This window comes from Crinia signifera, chromosome 4 (assembly GCF_055691185.1).
Source record: "Crinia signifera chromosome 4, ASM5569118v1, whole genome shotgun sequence".
Taxonomy (NCBI): domain Eukaryota; kingdom Metazoa; phylum Chordata; class Amphibia; order Anura; family Myobatrachidae; genus Crinia; species Crinia signifera.
In genome coordinates this window covers 199,186,361-199,208,247 of record NC_139220.1, presented here as the reverse complement: position 1 = coordinate 199,208,247, position 21,887 = coordinate 199,186,361, and the positions used below count along the sequence as shown (strand labels likewise).

The following is a 21,887-nucleotide window of genomic DNA, read 5'->3' as shown; positions in this document are numbered from 1 at the left end:
ATTACCACTAGCTTTATTCACTACAATAACCATACTACCACACTACCTTACATTCACTAGCACCACTATCTTATTACATTACTACTACCATACTATTACTAACATACTGTTACATTAACTACTACTACCAGTTTTCAATCACTACCATTACCATACTATTACATTCAGTCCAAACATTCACTACCACTATCATACTATTACCGCTACTACATTATTACATTAACTACCACTACCATACAATTACATTACCACTACCACATTATTACATTACCACTACCACTACCATACTATTACCGCTACCACATTATTACATTCACTACCACTACCATACTATTACCGCTACCACATTATTACATTCACTACCACTACCATACTATTACTTTCACTAACATACCATACTATTACATTCACTAACATACCATACTATTACATAACCACTACCACATTATTACATTCACTAACATACCATACTATTACATTCACTACCATACCATACTATAACATTACCACTACCACATTATTACATTCACTACCACTGCTATACCTTTACATTTACTACCATTTCCATACTATTACATTCACTATTACTGACATACACATACATAAATGCACTACCACCACCAAAATTCACTATCACTGCCATACTATCACAATCACAATCACTATCACTGCCTTTTTATTAATAAATATTAATATGAGTCAATATAAGATGCTTTATAAAGAAGTATACATATTTCTTTGAGTATCATTTGGGATTGGTTAATCTGTAAATTGCATTTTCCACTATTGTAATTATAATTATTTGTTTTGTTAGGCTTCAGATATATATAATTGGAAAGAACACGGCGTTCCTGATCACTTGCTACCTGGAAGTGAGAATATGAGTTGTGTAGGAGCAATACATGAGGAAGAAGGAGTAATGTACCTGAAAGCAATCAGTAGTTCATTTAGGGGCACACGATATACAGTAGACGCTGTACCTTCAGGTTCTGGTTGTCCTGGGTTCCGTCTAGCGCCTAGAGATTCCACATACCGCAACATACAGTTCTGTCCAGCAGGAGAGGTGATTTATTGCTCCGGTGCAAATATATAGGAGATCATGCCCAAAGGACTGTAGAGGTTTTGAGCGAGTTCTCTCCATTCAGCCACTGCATTACAACACATACTGTATACAACATCCCCACCTTCAGGATAGAGCGACACATTTCTCAAATCACAAGAAATTGTTACCCAAACCTCCCAGGCTCAGTATAATGTAAATATGTCCACATTCATTCACAGGTTTAGCCAATCCTTACGTGGAATGCTGTGCACTTAATCAGTTTTGGGGTCTATTTGTTATTGGTCCAACCCACCCAGATGGCATTCACTCCACCAACAGACTGATGCTCAGCCTGACTAGTACAAATGTCACAGGTATACAGAAAATAGAAATGGACGAGGACACTGGGGAACTTGGAAAGGATTGCTGGACTCAGGACCAGCTTAGAATAGCAAATGTATCCAAAATAGGCTTAAACTGAAAACACAACAGAAAACCAAGGATGTTAATGTGCCCAGCATCCATTTATAACATCACCTGGCGCATTGAAATGCACAGAACTCTCATATATACTGTCAGTGCAGCAACATTACCATTGCTGTCACAGGAAATATGATTGCCAGAAATAATTGATTATTCTTATTCCGAGATCAATATCACTTCTCGTGACTCCTAAATTAATAACGACTATTTCGTGACAGGTATATTTGTAATGATTATCGGGGGAGAAAGATATTACAGTTGCCAGTACGAATTATTATGATGATTGTTAGAATTAAACAGATTAATAATAATGATAATAATAAATATAGTAATAATCACCATTGTATACAACTGTGTCTTATAAATAGTGGTTAAATACTTAATATCATTTCATAACTACAGCTTAGGGTAATTATAATGACAAAATCATGATCTTCATAACAATGATAGTAAATAATATTGCAATAAACTCACTTCTACTAATAGTATTGTAAAAAGGGGAAAAAAACGTTATAGCTAATGGTCATATTCAGCAGTGAGCACTCACTATTGTTAAACGATGATCTTACCATGATAGTAATGATAGTAATGATATGGATCATGCAAATTACCATTTAAAACACTGATACACTGGCAAGTGACAGCTAAGCCCTGCACAGTGTATAGGAAAAGAAGCGATCTGCCACTGGCCACGATGTTTAATAAATCAGTGTAATGGATCAGTATGGTGCACGTTAAACGCCTGCTTTCTGCTGACGTTTGGGGCACATCTCTCACTTTCTAATGTGACTCTGTGTAGTGAAATGTAATCTGATCGCACCAATTCTATCTTTAGAAAACAAATTCAATTAAGGTAATAAATTAAAGATAATTAGGCTGCAAACGAGTCTATAAAGTGAATAACGTAACCCAGACATACAGCGGTATCACCTGATGCCAAGATAGTATGATCATTTATACCCTGTATAAAATGCTCTTAAGAAATTTGGGATAGAAGCGTACCAGATGACTGGGGTGAGGAGTTTACCAGGCGCCCTGCACATTGTACTCCGATTGTAGACAATCTCCATTTTCCAGCGTGTGACTACTGATGAGAGATAGGCAGGTTGATTTCTCATGAAAGGATATCTCAGAACATAAGACCATCATGTTTATGTGAAAATATAGTGGGACCAACAGAGTCATGCTACCTTTCTATGGAAACATATTTTAAAATTGTTTCCTAAGTGGGTTTATACACAATCATCCCTTTAGATTTAAAACCGTGAAAACAAACTCATCCTATAAAATGCTACCAATTAACAGCAATATAGTACTGCTCTTATCTATGGGTTGCCCACTGATAGTATTTTTCAATATCATCTATCGCACTTGGCTCCCTAAACCCCAATTCACATGCAATCCTATGTAATTGCATCCTCCATTCTATGTAAAAAGTATTGTTTTGTTTGTTTTAAATCACAAAACAGTTTCACATCTGGCAACATCTGCATAGAAGGCATGGGGGGGGGGGTATAATTCGGTATAGGAATACTTAATGCAGTTATTTGGTCAATTTTAATAGAGTAGAAGATAGTCATGCTAAAATTAGTAGTAGTAGTAGTAGTGGTAGTAGTAGTAGTAGTAGTAGTAGCGGTAGTAGTAGTAGTAGTAGTGGTGGTAGTAGTAGTGGTAGTAGTGGTAGTAGTGGTGGTAGTAGTAGTGGTGGTAGTAGTAGTGGTAGTAGTGGTGGTGGTGGGTGGTAGTAGTGGCAGTAATAGTAGTGGTAGTAGTGGTAGTAGTAATAGTAGTGGTGGTAGAGGTAGTAGTAGTAGTTGTAGTAGGTGTAGTAGTAGTAGTAGTACGGTACTAGTAGTAGTAATGGTGGTAGAGGTAGTAGTACTAGTGGTAGTAGTAGTACGGTAGTAGTAGTAGTAGTAGTAGTAGTAATAGTAGTGGTGGTAGAGGTAGTAGTAGTAGTTGTAGTAGGTGTAGTAGTAGTAGTACGGTACTAGTAGTAGTAATAGTAGTAGTAATGGTGGTAGAGGTAGTAGTAGTAGTGGTAGTAGTAGTAGTAATAGTAGTGGTGATAGAGGTAATAGTAGTAGTTGTAGTAGGTGTAGTAGTAGTAGTAGTACGGTACTAGTAGTAGTAATAGTAGTAGTAATGGTGGTAGAGGTAGTAGTAGTAGTAGTGGTAGTAGTAGTAATAGTAGTGGTGATAGAGGTAATAGTAGTAGTTGTAGTAGGTGTAGTAGTAGTAGTAGTACGGTACTAGTAGTAGTAGTAGTAGTAGTAATAGTAGTGGTAGTAGAGGTAATAGTAGTAGTTGTAGTAGGTGTAGTAGTAGTATGGTAGTAGTAGTAGTAGTAGTAGTAGTAGTAGTAGTAGTAGTAGTAATGGTGGTGTAGTAGTAGTAATAGTATGTGTAGTAGTAGTGATAGTAGTAGTAGTAGTAGTAGTAGTAGGTGTAGTAGTAGTAGTAGTGGTAATAGTAGTAGTAGTAGTAGTAGTAGTAGTAGTAGTAGTAGTAGTAGTAGTAGTAGTGCCACACTACGCCGTGTTACAGTGTATTTTTTTTCTACGGCATACGACTGGCAAAATACACATTATATATAATATAGGTACGTAATGTATATAGGTACATAGCGTACTAGGTACCGTGATTCTCTAGCAGTTTTGTCGACTTCTAGTGTACAGTGATGCAGACATAATTGTGTATAACTGTTGATGAAGATATTTGAGTATTCCGTGCTTAGAAGGGTTACAGAAAAGACCATTCATTGTCTCATTTCAGTTTTCTGTGTTCATCATTCAGAAAACCCAGAGCCAGCTTTCTTTTCCTAGTGTCATTGGGAAGACACAAAAATGATACAGCCAGCAGTACAAAGCTCTAAATAACATGTCTGATCCTGCTCCCAGTTTGCACATTTATATCAATTATGCATAATGCAAAGTATATGAAAAATAATAAAACACGTTCAGTAAAAAAAAAAAATTAATTAAATCTTCCAGTGGATATAATAACATGGAAGTGATTTTTCATTCGGTGCCTTCCTGCTCGATGGTGTTTTATACCATTTCCTTGCCTCTGACTTTATTTTAAAATATTAGGCGAGGTGGAGAATTATAAATGACTGTGTCCTTATCTGCGCTGCTCACATAACCAGGATCAGAGAAGCTGATTAAGGAAGAAGTCACAGGCAACGTCGGATTCATAATGATTTGGAATAATGAATTCTTATCTGTGCTTTCCAGATTATCAGCCTTTCAGCTCCCAATGTTTTGTTACATGGGATAATTTATTGCATCTAATACATCACAATGAATCTGATGGTAGGAAAGTGATGGCCAACGTTGTAAAAATATAGGGGAGGGAGGGGGGTTTCTTTTTATCCGGGGGCACCGAAATTGCCTTTAGAGTTTTAACTGGGAAAATAACAGGCACATCTGATAAAGGTCTGGCTATAATCTCGCTTTTTTGCAGGTTTACCATAGTGCTGTGTAATTAGTGTGTCAATTTCAAGATGAAATTAACAAGATCGACCTCAAACCGCTGCTGCATCTGCAGATTCTTAATTCTCCCCTCGTTTCTTTGGGATGAACTCGGCATTATTTATCACAGATTGGGGGATTGCACACTCCCCACATTGCGCCCGCTAAATAGATTAGTAAACGCCTGCTAAATCGATTAAACACTCGCCATTAATCTCTCCTCAAATATGGCTAATTATAAACGTAATAAATATTCCATATTTCTATGCTCATGTATAGTGTCGATTCAGCACTTGTTCTCATGGGATTTGTACATAGGTATGTTTATGTATGGGGTGTGTGTATGTGTGCAGTTATGTGTGTGTGTGTGTGTGTGTGTGTGTGTGTGTATGTGTGTGTGTGTATATATATATATATATATATATATATATACATATATATATACATATATATATATATATACATATATACACACACATATATTTATTTTTGTGTGTGTTTGTGTATATCTATTTGTGTGTATATATGTGGTATATATGGTGTGTATATATATATATATATATATATATATATATATATATATATATATATATATATTTATGTGTGTGTGCGTGTAACTGCGTACAAACAAATGTAATCAGATTATCATTATTTTCATTGTAAATGATGTGGGTTTGTGCAAGAAAATGTAATTCATTAATTAATTCATTTATGTATATAAAGAATGATATAACACCTTTATTTTGTCCAATGGTTAGTAGAATTGCAAGTGCTGATTCGAAATATCTCGTCTAAATATACTTCAGGGGATAAAATGTCTTTCTTTAGTTGCCGAGTAGAGATTAGTATTTTTGTCCAGTTGGTAATTGTATATCTTGATGGTTTTAGGGGAATCGTTTTGGAGACAGGGGAGAGCGAAATCCTTCTTGCTGGTGCCTGAATACTGTATCATTATGTGAAATGCACTTTTCTTTCCTTTCAATAAACTTCAGATTCATCACTTTTACCCCTTGCCAGATAATCTTGATCTAGTTCCATTTACATTCAGTGTTGTCTTTCTAGTGGCTAGCAGAGACATGTGAATGCAGATGGAATATTCCTTCTTATCTAACAAAGGCTTGTGTATTCCAAAGAATGACTGACATCATTAGCTGGGCTACCTTACCCTCTCTCGATATTCTTAAGGTACACTTCTCAGTTCTTCTATGGCAGAAGAGAAAATCATCTTATTGGACAGTTATGTTTTGAAAATGAGCATTTGAAATATTAATTCATGAATCTAAACTGCTCGTTTCCACAATCAAACTGTACAATATGGAACGTGTGCATATGAATACACCTACATACAGCACGATTTATCGCTCGTGGATTCACTTGAGTGTATGTGATTTGGGTGTAGAGGCGTTGTATATAGGAACATTGTGTGAGTAACACATGTACAAGTCACATCAATTAGGAGTGAACTGTTCTGGGACATTTAATATATAAGATAAATGATGCTCATATTCAGCAGTCCGGATAGTGATGTGAATAGAGATAGAAATCTGCAGCTGATATAGAATAAAAACTCTGCCTATAAAATGAAACACACAACCGGGACGTATTGGCCCATTTCCCATTCTCAGATGAGCATTGGATTTTGCAGAATTATCTCCATACTTAAACTTGCTTCTGCTTTGTGTGTGCCAAGAAACATTTGCATAATATTTGCAGCTGTAATTAGCAGATTCACATCTCCAAGTCCTCCTTTGTTTTCCAGCCATTTTGGATATCATTGATGTCACATTTGATCTATAATATGACAGTCTGCTTATGTAGTCCTTTCAGAATCTTATCTCTGGTCAAACTGGGTCGGCTGGAGACTGTGCTGCCTACACAATGTCATCTCTATGGGAAGATTGCAAGTAGTCTCACAAGAGGTTCTTACCAAAAACACACAGTAGTGTATTTTATAACTGATGCCAGGCACAGGACATATCACACGATAGATAGATAGATAGATAGATAGATAGATAGATAGATAGATAGATAGATAGATAGATAGATAGATAGAGCAAGTACTGTACGCAAGAGATCTGCTGTACAGACAGATGTATGAATAAATGAATGCATTTAGAACTAATGTATACATTGTATTATCACAAAATACAGGTGATTGTTGCCTATTATAAATTCTTGCTGTACAGGACATAATCATCAATATAAGCACATTCTAAGCTTCAAGGTAGAGGTCTTGAGATTAAATACATGATGCTGACATCACCATCATTAATGATATCGTTATTATCTCATACTGGGGCAGATGTATTAAGCCTGAAGAGATACATTCAAGGGTGATAAAGAGAGATAAACGAGCAGCCAATCAGCTCCTTACTGACTTTTTTCAAACACAGCCTGTAACATAGCAGTTAGCAGATGATTGGCTGGACATTTATCTCTCTTTATCGCCCTTGCATTTAGCTCTTGTTAAAGCTTAATACATCTGCCCCATTGCCTCAGTTTTGTAACTACTATTTTGACAAGTCACGTGATCAGTAGCTTTGGACTGTGATTGATTGTTAGTGATAAGGGTATCTTTGCTATACATGACGTCACTTTGCTATATATATATATATATATATATATATATATATATATATATATATTTGCATACATATATATACGTGTGTGTGTGTGTGTGTAACCTAGGTTATAATAAGAGCCTCTAATAAATAGGCACCCGATCACTAGTGATTTGAATCCAAATAATTGTAATCAATTGATAGAACATAATAACTATGAATATTTAGCTCTGTAGATGTACAACTAAATACATATGGATGAACCTACCAATTCTAAACTCATATTTTGTTTACAAGGTAAAACAGGGAATGCACCCTTTACTGTATACTCCAATTCTCAATCCATGAATGATTTCACATAACTACAAATACTCAGATACTCAGAGCCATGCTTCAGTTTTGTTTGCCTACATTTAGTGGGGGTATTGTGCTGCTTAATGAATGGCTTTAAAAAAAAAAGTTAAAATGTAACAAAAGAAAGGTTCAATTTTATTGCAATCTCTGGAACAAATAGCTAACATTTAAAGTTTACACCCTGGCTGGAGACTTGCTGGCGCTCCAAGGGCTCCTGAGCCGAGCTAAAATGTCCAAAAAGCCTTTGGAGAGAGCAAGTTTCCAGCTATCAAGTTCTCCTGATCTCCTTCTTTCATAGGGCTTCAGTTTCAGGCTGGACTTGTCCTGTGTCTGCTCTACTGCTACGAACTTCTAAATGAGTGTCAAAGAGGCAACTATCAAATAGCAGAGGGGTCAAGGCAATTTGGTTAACTATTCTGTGCTCCTATGAGTTAATGTAGCCTGTGTAGGGCTGTAGAAGGCTGGAGGATTAAAGAAAAAGATGAGAGTTAAGCAAGGACATAATGCAATTTACTCCAGGTTAATGTGGACAGACGTTGATTCTAATAGGATGTAGCAAAGGAAAAATGGGTAAATATCTAAATGTGTTACTTATTAGCCAGAAATATTAGTGTTGACAGGAACCATTGTTGCTAGAAATGTGCATTGTGTGTGTGTGTGTGTGTGTGTGTGTGTGTGTGTGTGTGTGTGTGTGTGTGTGTGTGTGTGTGTGTGTGTGTGTGTGTATGTATGTGTGAGAGAGAGAGGAATAGGGATGGGGTGCAGCTGAATTATAAGAATCCCCCTAATTTGATAACTTTCTAGTAAGGTGCTGCTATAATAAACAGGAGAGAAATTCTAACCTGAACAAGTGTAATTTCTGCACTGATTTTGATTGACATGCTGTCCCTGGGATCATGTTTTAATCCCTTCTTCACTCAAGCCTTTTCATAACTCATTTCTCTCTGCTAGATGGGGACTCCGATGGTTGCCATGGTGATGGTGATAGCACTAAGCCATTTCCTTCTCTGCAAGGAGACCATTATTCTGCATGCATAGGCCATTTCCAACAAAGGTCGACACAAAGTCATCCACAACACAGCACGCCTTTCACTAACTTTACCTCTTTCTCCACAAAACTAGGTCCCACGTTCCCCTTATTAGTTTATTGCAAGGTGTGAGAAGTGTGTTACATGTGACTGAGAGCTTGAGAGCATTCAGCACTCGTGTAAAGGAGCTAAGTGGTCTATGGTTATTACTATAATATAGCTAATTATAGGGTTAAGCCCTGTACACACTGGGTGATAAATGAGTGATAATTTTTTAGCCCTTTTAAGCAATATCACTCATTGTGGCAGATGTATCAACTAGCGATAAGGGCATATCTGCACTTAACGCTAGTTAACTGGGGGGATTATATTTTAACAAATATACTAACAGCGCACCTAATGTGCGCTTGGGACAGCCTGCCAAGTAACGCTTGGCGGGCTGTCCCCTACAATCCCTCCCCCAGTAATTAACGGCCGGGATGATGTTTTAACAGCCTTCAAGGGTTCAATCGCCCGAGCCTCTTCGCCAGCCCAGCGCTAGCGTTGTCCTATCCCCACTGCAAGGTAAACGCTAGCCCTGCTGCTGGGCTCCGGGCTGCACTCGAGAGCAGGCCAGGGTTTTTTTTATAATGCGCATGCGCAGTTTGAAGCGGGCGTCAATAAGGAGAGCTGAGGAGGCAGACAATAATAGCTCTCCTTATCGGCAAGAAGGGCTTAATACATCAGGCTGTAATGGGCAGGGCAGCCGAGATGGGGGGAGAGTGGGTACTAATTACCCGGCCCCCCCCCCCCATCCCTCCCAGGTAGCAACAGCAGCACACACTTCTACAGCATGTTCTGTGCTGATGGCAGGCTCAGCATGAGTGTCTCACTGACAGAGTGAGAGGTCATGCTGAGCCTGCTGTCAGCACAGCACATGCTGTAGGTGTGTGCTGCTGCTGAGATTACAGTTTTTACAGTTTTCTTTCACCCTTCTCTAAACATTTGGGTGCGTGGCCTAAGTGCAGGAGGTGCCGGTTTACCGGGGCCCGGCATTCCTCTCGGCTGCCCTGGTAATGGGGGCCCGCTTCTCCTCGTTGTGCAGGAGAAGCGGGATCCGTTACTTCTAAAACATTATGGGCACGATAATACATCTGCCCCATTATATTGCCCAGTGTGTACACACCTGCCAATGGACAATGCACGTTAATGACCCGGTTTGTTGGTCGTTAACGATCCTCTCTGTCGTCTATGCATGTACAAATGAGGGAGTGGATTGTTAATGAGCACCGCTCTCTACCTCCGTCATTGCTTGTTGCCCACCGGCATCGGCATGTGTGTATACTTTTCAATGCTGTCACCCTGCCTGGTCCCCATGGCCGCAGATATCTGCCGTCAAATTTTATGGACGCTCCCACAGTCTCATACAACATCGTCAGGTTGGATGAGCTGCACAGACAATATTGCTAGCAATTTTGAGCTTATCTTGTATGTGTATGTCAAACTGTATGACAAATAAAACTGATTTGACTTCACATTCATGCCATTCCTTAAAACAGAGTGGCATGAAGATTTTTCTAGTGTGTACAGGAGCAATGATATATTGCACCCAACCAAATTATAGATCAGCAAGATTGCAGTGTGTGTACACAGAGGAGTAGCTAGGTGTGAAGGTACCCGGAGCAACGGTATGTTTTAGCCCCCCCCCTCCAAATAATTTTTCCTTCTTATAGTAATGCCTCGTACACATTATGCCACACAGTCTGTAATGCTCATTACACATTATGCCACACAATACATAATGCCTATTACACATTATGCTACACAATATGTAATCGTATGCCACACACCATAATGCCTGTTACACACTATATCACACACTGTAATGCCCATTAGACATTATGCCACACAATGCAATGCTTTTTCAACTTATGCCACACACCATAAAGCCTATTGCACATAATGTCTTTCATTGTAATGCTTTTTCACTTGATGCCACACACCGTAATGCCTTTTTCATCTTATATTACACACCATAATGTATATTACATATAATATCACACACAGTAATGCTTATTGCATAATATGTCACACACAGTTATGCCACAGACACCAAATTATGTCACACACATAAAAATGCCCCTTACAAATGATGTCCCACAGTAAGGCTTCTACACGAGTATGTGTTTATTTTCAAAAGATAATCACTCACCCAAAGCCAAATAGATAGATAGATAAATAGATGTGAATGCTCAATAAGTAAAATGGGCAGACTAGATGGGCCATTACTCATTGCTAGGTGTTTCATGGCAATATATGCAGCTTTCTGCATCTTCTCTTGGTCGTGTCAGCGTTCCCGGCACTTCCAGGTAGCGCTATATATGCAATGACATAATTATAAGTTTTGCACACCATGGCATTTTAGTGCCACTTACACATAATGCCCCCTGTAGTGCCACTTACACACATAATTTATTTATTTATTATTTATTAACAGTTTCTTATATAGCGCATTTATACATATTACGCAGTGCTTTACAGAGTATAGTTGAACATTCACATCAGTCCCTGCCCCAGTGGAGCTTACAATCTATATTCCCTACCACATGTACACGCACACACAGACATTCTAGGATTAATTTTGTTGGAAGCCAATTGACCTACCAGTATATTTTTGGATTGTGGGAGGAAACCGGAGTACCCGGAGTAAACCCACGCAAACACGGGGAGAATATACAAACTCCGCACAGTTAGGGCCATAGTGGGTATTGAACCCATAACCTCAGCGCTGTGAGGCAGTAATGCTAACCATTACAAAATCTGTGATGCCACCACTAGTTCTGTTTACACATAATGCTCCCACTAGTGCCACTTACCTATATGCTCATTACCAGGGTTACATTTTCATGTCAGAAGTTACATGATTGTTGCCAGGGGTTTCTTGCTTGTTGCCATCAGTTTAATGCTTCTTGACAGGGATACATGCTTAATGCCAGGGGTAACATGTTCATTGCCAGGGAGGGTTAAATGTTTGTTGCAGGGGGATTACATGCTCGTTGCTTGGGGAAATGACATGCTCATTGCCAGGGGGTTTAAATGCTTATTGCCAGGGAAGGTTACATGCTCATTGCTAGGGGAAGTTATATGCTCATTTCCATGGGGGATTAAATGCTCATTGCCAAGGGGGTTAAATGCTCATTGCCAGAGACGGTTACATGCTCGTTGCTAGGGGAAATTATATGCTCCTTGCCATGGGGGATTAAATGCTCATTGCCAGGGGTTGCATTGCAGGCATTTGGGTCAGTGGCTCCATGGTACAAGTTTCAGGGGCAAAGCATCCCAGAATCTGCACTTCCAGGTAGCGCTGGCCACCCTGCCCTCCCCTGACTGATGCTAGAGGTGCAGGAAGACCTTTAGCACCTATCTCTCTCCTTTATGGCTGACACCATTTTTGGACGAGTGCAGGGTTTCTGACTGAATGTGGAACAAGACTCTTCTACGCCAATATCCCTTCCTGAGTCTCACGACCCAGTGGGGGAGGGAGGATAGAGGGTCAGTAGCGCACCCTCTCTCCTCTTCAGCTCCTGGAGCTTGAGCTCCATCAGAGCCACCCTCCTCGCCTCTGCGTGTACACTCAATTTGGCTGGTTCTGGGCTCAAGGGAAATCGTCAGTAATGTCAGAATGATTATTGGTCACTTCAGGGTGTACTCAGCATACATAATATATTGTCCAATCCGGCAGATGGGACCGATATATCATGCGCATCCAGCCAGTGTGTACAGACTATGGCACACTCCCGCACATTGTCCATTGTGTCTTCTGATTGGCCTATAATGCACAGGAATCAGAAGATATTATCAATAACACGTTGCTTCTGGATGTAGCCTGGTCTTCTCAGTACCTCCCCCTCCCCTTTGAAAAATTACAAACCCTAAAACATAAAATGGTTTAAAGTAATCTAGAACTCTTCGCTGTGCTCGAACACTATTATGTTCTCACTCTATGACCACTTGAATAGTAAAGTATAAACAAAATTGGTCTACACCAAAAAAGCAAAAAATGCGTATTGACCTTGTGGTTTTTATAGAAACATAGAAACATAGAATTTGACGGCAGATAAGAACCACTTGGCCCATCTAGTCTGCCCCTTTTTTAAACATGTTACCTCAAACCATATTTGATCCTTATTTTTTTGTAAGGATATCAATATGCTTATCCCAAGCATGTTTAAATTGTACTACTGTATTTGCGTCTACCACCTCTGTTGGGAGGCTATTCCACTTATCTACTACTCTTTCTGTGAAAAAATTCTTCCTCACATTTCCCCTGAATCTTCCTCCCTCTAGCTTCAGTGCATGTCCTCGTGTTCTGTTGCTCCTCTTCCTGTGAAGAATGTTTCCCACCTGTACCTTGTTAAAGCCCTTGATATATTTGAAAGTTTCTATCATGTCCCCCCTTTCCCTTCTCTGCTCTAAAGTATACATATTAAGATATTTTAGTCTTTCCTGGTACGTTTTTTTTTTTGAATTTCATTTCTTTTATTAAATTTCATTTAGTAAATACAAATATCCACATTAAAAAAAAACAATTACAAACATTTACATAACATTTACAGACTAACTTCACATACATACATTGCGTGTTATTTTGACTATTCAATTTTCATATACTTAATATTTTGCTACTGTGGAGGTTTAATATATCTTTTCCTCTATAATGGCTTAGATGGTGTCTTGAATTCTGAAGTAAATCAGACTTTAATCACTTTTTCTTTTCTTTTTCCTTCCCTTCTCTCCCTCCCTCCCCCCTCCCCCTTCGAAGCAACTAGGTATATAAATAAATTCTTTACTTTCCCCTTCTATCTCTTCCTTCTTCCCGCTCCCTATCTTTTCATTTCTTAACACGGTTTTATTTTGGCAGTTTTTTTTCCTTCCCTCTCCCCACTCCCTCCTTCCCCATCACCCTTCCTATCTTGTGTCCTACAATGAGTGGAGAGGAAAGAAGAGAGAAAAAAAAAAATAAATTTTTTTCTATATGTTACCGTGATTATTTGTGAACTGTGTCTTTTGCCAACCAAATTTCTTCGCTCAGTTCTATGTTCTGTATTGTCTTAAATTTCATAATAGTGTGATTGTGTCCAGTGTTTCCACACTGCATTAAATTTACTTAACGAATTTCGTTCTTGTGCAATGTGTTTTTCTTGTTTTATTACATAATTTACCCGTGCCTTCCATACCTCAGTGTTTGGTGCTATATTAGACATCCATTGTCTACCCACAATAATTTTTGCAATTGATACAAGATTTATTATATATTCTTTACTATTTCTATCAATATTGCCCCCTACTATTCCTAGTAGACAGCATTTAGTGTTCAAGATCTCCTTTGGGATACCTGTCTCTACTATAATTGCCGTGACTTTTCCCCAAAACTGAAAAACATAATTGCACTCCCATATTAAATGAAAAAAAGTACCAGAAATATCCGGACATTTCGGGCAGGTGGAGGTAGTTCTTCCCGCAAACTTCATCATCCTTACTGGAGTCATATATGACCTATGGAGGATGAATAACTGCGTCTGCTGTATTCGAATGGAATTTGTTGCTTTTACAACCCCCGCTTTTGCGGCTACCCATTCTACCTCAGTTATTTCCCCGACTTCATTTTCCCATTTTTCTCTCACCTTATCCAGGTTATCCTTAAACTTATTCTCCATTAGGGTACCGTATATTTTAGATACTAATTTCTTAATATTGGGAGTGTTTATCAATCTTTTAACTTCAGATTCACCAAAACCTGCCTCTGATATTTTTACTCGTGTTTCCAATATACTTCTAAGTTGTAAATATCTAAATAAATATGTATTTGGAAGTTTATATTCTTCTTTTAGTTGTTGGAATGTCTTTAACCCACATGGTCCATAGACCTGGGAAAGAAGTATTATAGAATGGGGGTGCCATACTTCGTTTAGTTGTAAAAACTTAGTATCCTTAGGGGTCAGTATATCTATAATTCTAAAGTCTTTATCTATCAGTTCATTATCCAGTATTCGATTGGCCTCTTTCCAGACCTTTAGCGCCTGATCTATTAATGGAGGGTCTCCTTGATTTTTCTTCCCCTGAATTAATCTGCACTTAGGGGGTATATTGGGCGTGGATGTTTCTACTAATCTTTTTACCAAATGACTATTTTCTTCCTCTTCCCTTACCCAGGCTTTGAGATGTGCCAACTGTCCTGCTATGTAATAGCTTCTGAAATCAGGGAGCGCCATCCCACCCTTGGCTCTAGGCCTCATCAGGTCGTTAAGCTTAATCTTGGGGCGAGCCCCATTCCATATAAAGGAACTTATTATGCTATTTAGTTTCCTAAATAGTGGTTTGGGAAGATATATAGGTGATTGTTGTAATATATATAATATCTTCGGAAGCACAATCAATTTTACCAAATTGACCCTCCTGATGGGTATCATGGGCAGCTTACTCCAGACTTTGATTTTACTTTTTAACCATTCCATCATGGGTTGCACGTTTAATTCCATAAATTCTTTCGGGTCAGCAGATATCTGTATCCCGAGATATTTAAAATTTGATACCCTCTTAAGTCGTGATGGTAATGCTTGTGAGCTGCTGTCCATGTCACCCACCGCAAGAATATTGGACTTAGTCCAATTTATTCTGAAACCTGTATAGTCTCCGAACTCTTCAATTACATTCAATATTATCGGGAGAGTGGTACTATAATTTTTCAAAAATATTAGGAGATCATCCGCATATAATGCGATTCTCTCTGTCTGGTCTTTAACCACATAGCCCAAATCCACCGGATGTTGCCTGATCAAACAGGCCAGCGGTTCTATCGCCAGGGCGAACAAGACAGGAGACAACGGACATCCCTGCCTTGTCCCCCTGGCGAGACCGAATGGCAAGGAAGTCCATCCATTCGTAGATATACGTGCGGTTGGGTTATGGTATAGTAATTGTAACCATCTAATGAAATTTGGGCCAAACCCATATGCCCTAAGTACCTCCCATAAATATGGCCACTCTATTGCGTCGAAGGCCTTTATCGCATCCAGAGACACCACCGCTCCTTGGTTCTCCCTTAAATCTTTTATCTGCAGATGCGAAAAAAGCCTTCGGATATTAATACTAGTCTCCTTACCGGGCATAAATCCCGTCTGATCGGGGTGGATCAACCCGGTAATAATCCTATTTAATCTATTTGCAAAGATTTTAGCTGTTACCTTAGCCTCAACCGATATAAGCGAAATAGGCCTGTACGAATCCATTTCCTGAGGGTCCTTCCCTGGTTTAGGGATCAGTATTATTTTAGCTTCGGTCATGGATTTTGGGATATTCCCCCCATTAAACCCTTCAGTGAGTGTTTGAAGTAATAAAGGTGCTAATGTTTCGGAGTATTTTTTATACGTCTCCACTGGTATGCCATCCAGACCTGGCGCTTTCCCTGAGGGCATAGATTTAATAGCCTCTATAATTTCCTCAATTAACAAGGGAGCCTCCAGCTCGTTTTTACTATTATCGTCTAGTTTAGGGAGGTTAACATTATTAAGGAAATTTTTTATACTATCACCGTCATGTTGTATTTTACTGGAGTATAAATCTTTAAAATAGTCTACGAAAGCTTCTCCTATTTGCTGGGATGTATGAACTATATTATTAACCTGGTTTTTAATTTTTAATATTGTGTTGGGGGGCTTTTCACTTTTAGCTAAGTATGCCAGATATTTCCCTGACCGATCCTCGTTTTGGTATTTCATCTTAGCCCTGTGTTTCATAATGGTCTGGTTAACCAATTCAATGGCCTTCATCCATTTATCTTTAGCCTCCTGCCACTCAGTATATGTCAACTCCGAGTTATTTAAACAGTATTCTTTTTCTTTTTCAGTATACTTTTTTTCCAGCTGTGCTATACTCTCTCTACTTTTCCTTTTTTCTTCAGCTATTCTTTTCCGTAGCGTACCTCTGATATATGCCTTCAGAGCATCCCATACCACCGTTATCTCCACTGACCCCACGTTGATATCCCAGAAGTCTCGCCATTGGGACGCAAGATCGTTATTTTGATCTATTTTATGCAGCCAGTTGGGGTTAAACCTCCAAAAGCTCTGACCCACTTCGGTGTCAGAGTCAAATTCCATATATATCTGAGAGTGGTCCGATATACCTCGGGCCTTGTACTCTATCTTGCGGACCTTTGGGGCAAACTCTCTGGATATCAATATCATATCTATCCTTGATAGGGTTATATGCGATGCCGAAAAACATGAGAATTGTTTATTATCTGGGTTACGCAAACGCCACGGATCAATCCACCCAATGTTTTCGATATATCTGTCAAATCCATGATTACTTCTACCTCCTCCTATTCCCTCACGGTTCTGCCTGTCTATCTGGGGGTTCAGGACATTATTAAAGTCCCCAAGACACAGTACAGGTACATCTGGCGAAGTTGTCATAAATTCTATGGCCTTATTTAAGACCCTAAAAGAAAACGGTGGTGGCACATATACTGCTAAGATCATCATTTGTACTGAGTTAATCAGGCAATCTATAAATACATAACACCCATATGGATCAGTAGCGACTCTGTTACAGGAGAAAGCAGTTGATTTTCGAATTAAAACCGATACTCCCCTAGATGATGAAGTAAATGGTTCATGGTATGCATAACCTATCCAAGGTTTTTTTAAGACCTGTAGCTTATTTTTGGCTAAATGTGTTTCAGATAAACACATAATATCCACTCCATAATTTTTCAATTGGTTCATTACAAGGGATCGCTTAACCCCATCGTTTAAGCCTCGTGTATTCCATGCTAGAATTTTAACCATTTCTTACAGTTTGGTATGGATTCCCAGTTTCTTAATCTGCCCTTATAATGAACCAATTTTTCGCATTTTAAGCCTCCACATTTTTCAGAAACCACGCTTTTATGACAGACATTACATATAACAAATACAAAAACAAATACAGAAACACCCGTCCCCCCCCCCTCCCCCCTTCCCCCCCACCCTATATACCAGTTCTCCCAGGCTGAGTATACTTGATCCCTATCCCTGTATTTTTTCCCTTAGGGGCTAGACTATTCCTGACCACCAACGGGCGGTGAGCCCCCTGCTGATTTTTTACTCAGTCATTGTCCCACTGCCTTCCAGCTGATGTTTTCCCGGAGCCCATTTGTCGATCCAACTTGCTGCGTCCTTTGGGTTTGTAAAAAATACAGTTTCTCCTCCCGCCACCACCCTCAACTTAGCAAGATATAACATGGAATAGGAAAGTCCTTTTTCCCTTAATCTTCTTTTGATTTCTATGTATCTCGCTCTTTCCTTCTGTGTCTCGGTTGGATAGTCGGGGAAGATTGATATTTTAGCCCCGTTATGCAGTATTGGGCTTTTTACTCTGGCCATTCTGATTATGGCATCGCGATCCTGGTAATGTAGCAACTTTATGATCATTGTTCTCGGGGGTGCCCCCGGAGGGAGGGGTCTAAAGGGAACTCTGTGTGCACGTTCTATTGAGAAAAACCTCGAGAATATTTCTCCATCAAATTTTTCACGTAGCCATTGCTCCATGTATTTTATTGTGTCCCCTCCTTCCTCCTTCTCGGGCAATCCTACTATCCTTAAAGGTACTTGTGGAGTATCACGGCTCCCATCGTATGGCATCGTATGCCATATGTAGTGGCATACGATGGCATACGATGCGATGCGATGTTTTACCGATTTTTGAGCATTTTTGCTCAAAAATCGTATGCCATCGCATGGCATCGTATGCCATATGTAGTGGCATACGATGTCATACGATGCGATACGATGTTTTACCGATTTTTGAGCATTTTTGCTCAAAAATCGTATGCCATCGCATGGCATCGTATGCCATATGTAGTGGCATACGATGTCATACGATGCGATACGATGTTTTACCGATTTTTGAGAAAAAATGGTCAAAAATCGGTAAAACATCGGATAACATCGTATGCCATATGTAGTGGCATACGATGTCATACGATGCGATACGATGTTTTACCGATTTTTGAGCAAAAATGGTGAAAAATCGGTAAAACATCGCATGGCATTGTATGCCATCGATGCGATTCGATGTTTTACCGATTTTTGAGCCATTTTAGCTCAAAAATCGTATGCGATCGCATCGGATGCCATACGATGGCATCCGATGCGATGCGATGGCACCCGATTTTGCACTGAAATGCATCAGAATGCATTGAAATGTGTATTAAAGTAGTGAAATGCCCCCAAATGCCATTTTTCATAGTGCACCACCCCCACTATCAACGTCAACCCGAAGCGTGGCGAGCGCAGCGAGCCCGCGAGGGGCGGCGGTACGCGTCCTACGACCTTTTCATACCCCCACTATCCACGTCGGCGTGGAGTTGAGAATAGAATAGTGTGGCGAGCGCAGCGAGCCACCGAGCCCGAAGCGTGGCGAGCGCAGCGAGCCCCGCGAGGGGACGCGGATACCTGTAAAGCCCGCGAGGAGACGCGTATAGCTGTGAAGGTATCCGCGTCCCCTCGCGGGGCTCGCTGCGCTCGCCACGCTTCGGGCTCGGTGGCTCGCTGCGCTCGCCACACTATTTTATTCTCAACTCCACGCCGACGTGGATAGTGGGGGTATGAAAAGGTCGTAGGACGCGTACCGCCGCCCCTCGCGGGCTCGCTGCGCTCGCCACGCTTCGGGTTGACGTTGATAGTGGGGGTGGTGCACTATGAAAAATGGCATTTGGGGGCATTTCACTACTTTAATACACATTTCAATGCATTCTGATGCATTTCAGTGCAAAATCGGGTGCCATCGCATCGCATCGGATGCCATTGTATGGCATCCGATGCGATCGCATACGATTTTTGAGCTAAAATGGCTCAAAAATCAGTAAAACATCGTATTGCATCGATGGCATACGATGCCATGCGATGTTTTACCGATTTTTCACCATTTTTGCTCAAAAATCGGTAAAACATCGTATCGCATCATATGACATCGTATGCCACTACATATGGCATACGATGTTATCCGATGTTTTACCGATTTTTCACCATTTTTGCTCAAAAATCGGTAAAACATCGTATCGCATCGTATGACATCGTATGCCACTACATATGGCATACGATGTTATCCGATGTTTTACCGATTTTTGACCATTTTTGCTCAAAAATCGGTAAAACATCGTATCGCATCGTATGACATCGTATGCCACTACATATGGCATACGATGTTATGCGATGGCATACGATTTTTGAGCTAATATAGTCAAAAATCGGTAAAACATCGCATCGCATCGTATGCCATCGTATGCCACATGCGATGCTATGCGATGCGATTTTTAGCATACGATCTGCATACGATGCAGGTCGTGGGAGCCGTGATACTCCACAAGTACCTCCTTAAATTATTCCTCCGGCTCCTCCCCTCGAGATCAGATATTTTAATTTTCATCTCTTTCATTTGGGCATTTAATTTGTCCACTTTCGCCTCTATTATGTTATTACCGTCCTCGATTTGTGAGACCCGGGACTCTGTCTCTTTTTGTTGTTCTTTAACTATTTTAATGTCCTGTCTCATATTTGCCACATCAGTTTGGATGTCTGAAATTTTTACCATAAGTCTCTGTTCAGAGCCTGTTATCGCTTCCATTAGCTGTTGTAGGGTGACATCTTGTGTTTCTGGAGGGGTACTGGCCTTTACTGGGGTTGACATAGGGGTATTAGTTGGGGTCTGCACCTTTGAACTGTTACTGGGTTGTGTGCGTGCGTACCTTTCCAACCGTGCCGCGGCACTTGTATTTCCAGTTTTACCCATGTTTGTAGCAATAAGTCTTTGCAGTGACCTTGTCCTAGGCAATATTTGTCTCACAGTATGTTTTGAGCTAGCCTTTAGGTGTGCTTAATGTGCAGGGCAGATATGTCCACTTGTGCCTTCGTTATCTCTCTCTTGCATACAACACTGGGCCCTGTATATCACAAACAGTCGCTGCAAACAGATAAAGAGTTGGCTTGTATTACCTGTTGTCGCTGTTTCCTAACAGGTTATCAGGGAGACTGGAGCTTACAGTAGGTCTGAACGGCAGTAATGGTTGTCCCCACACGTATTTTCCAGGTGTCTGTATGCAGGTGTTCAGCGCAACAATAGTAGTCGACTTTACTGCTGCTGGGGCACGCTGGCTTCCACCAGGGCAGACTCTCCCATTTCTTTACTGACCACAGGCCTCCAAAACGATTTTCTCATCTGCTCCACCGTCTGCACGCCACCGAGGCAATCCTTTACCCCTCTCTTCGGGCCACACACGCACCTCCTCTGGTCAGATGGCTCTCCCCCAGCTTAGACCAGACTCTATGTGCTGTTTATTCTCCTCCGTCTATTGCTGGACCGGACCCGCAGCCCCTCGCTTCGGCTGTAGGCTCTGTCACCCGACCGTCTGTTTCACCGGGGGCTTGCAGCGATACTTTCACTCTAGTGCCGCGCGGCTTCTCTGCAGACGTCTCTGCCCGTCAGCACACTTCCTCCTTCACAGGATGCCGCGTCACCGCCGCTGCGCCCAAGGATCTCTCCTCTGTCCGGTCCCCGGCAATCACCACACACGCTGCAGCGTGTCAGGAAGGTCAGTCACCGCTCACGCGGTTTAGCGGGGCAGCGGGGACAGCTCTTTACTTCACCACCACGGTAGTCGCCGCACGCACCACGGCGTGTCGGGCATATCAGCTTCCACTCGAACAGTTAGCGGGTCAACGGGACAGCGGGAACAGCCGGGTTACTGCACCTCTGCTCAGGCTCCTGGAACTCTCAGCGCTAGGCAGCCTTATTTGCTCACAGGATCTTTCCAGGGAGCTCACCTCGCTACACCTCACTCCCGCCCTGCCGTGGTCACGCCCCCTCTCCTCTCCTGGTACGTTTTGTGATGTAGGCCATGCACCATTTTAGTTGCTCTTCTTTG

The 21,887-nt window shown here is 40.7% G+C and overlaps 1 protein-coding gene across 4 annotated transcripts in view; it reads right to left on the bottom strand.

Annotated features, from left to right (window-relative positions):
* The window catches only part of GATA3 (GATA binding protein 3), a 32,760-nt gene extending 31,216 nt beyond the window's left edge, over nucleotides 1-1,544 (bottom strand). For 2 of the 4 annotated variants that reach the window (XM_083183398.1, XM_083183401.1), the window contains exon 1: nucleotides 981-1,544. The gene's annotated coding sequence lies outside the window, so the exon portion shown is untranslated. Of the gene's footprint in view, nucleotides 1-925 lie in introns of all 4 variants that reach the window. The other 2 variants (XM_083183399.1, XM_083183402.1) reach the window with 2 other exon arrangements.
* Between the last annotated feature and the right edge of the window lie 20,343 nt (nucleotides 1,545-21,887).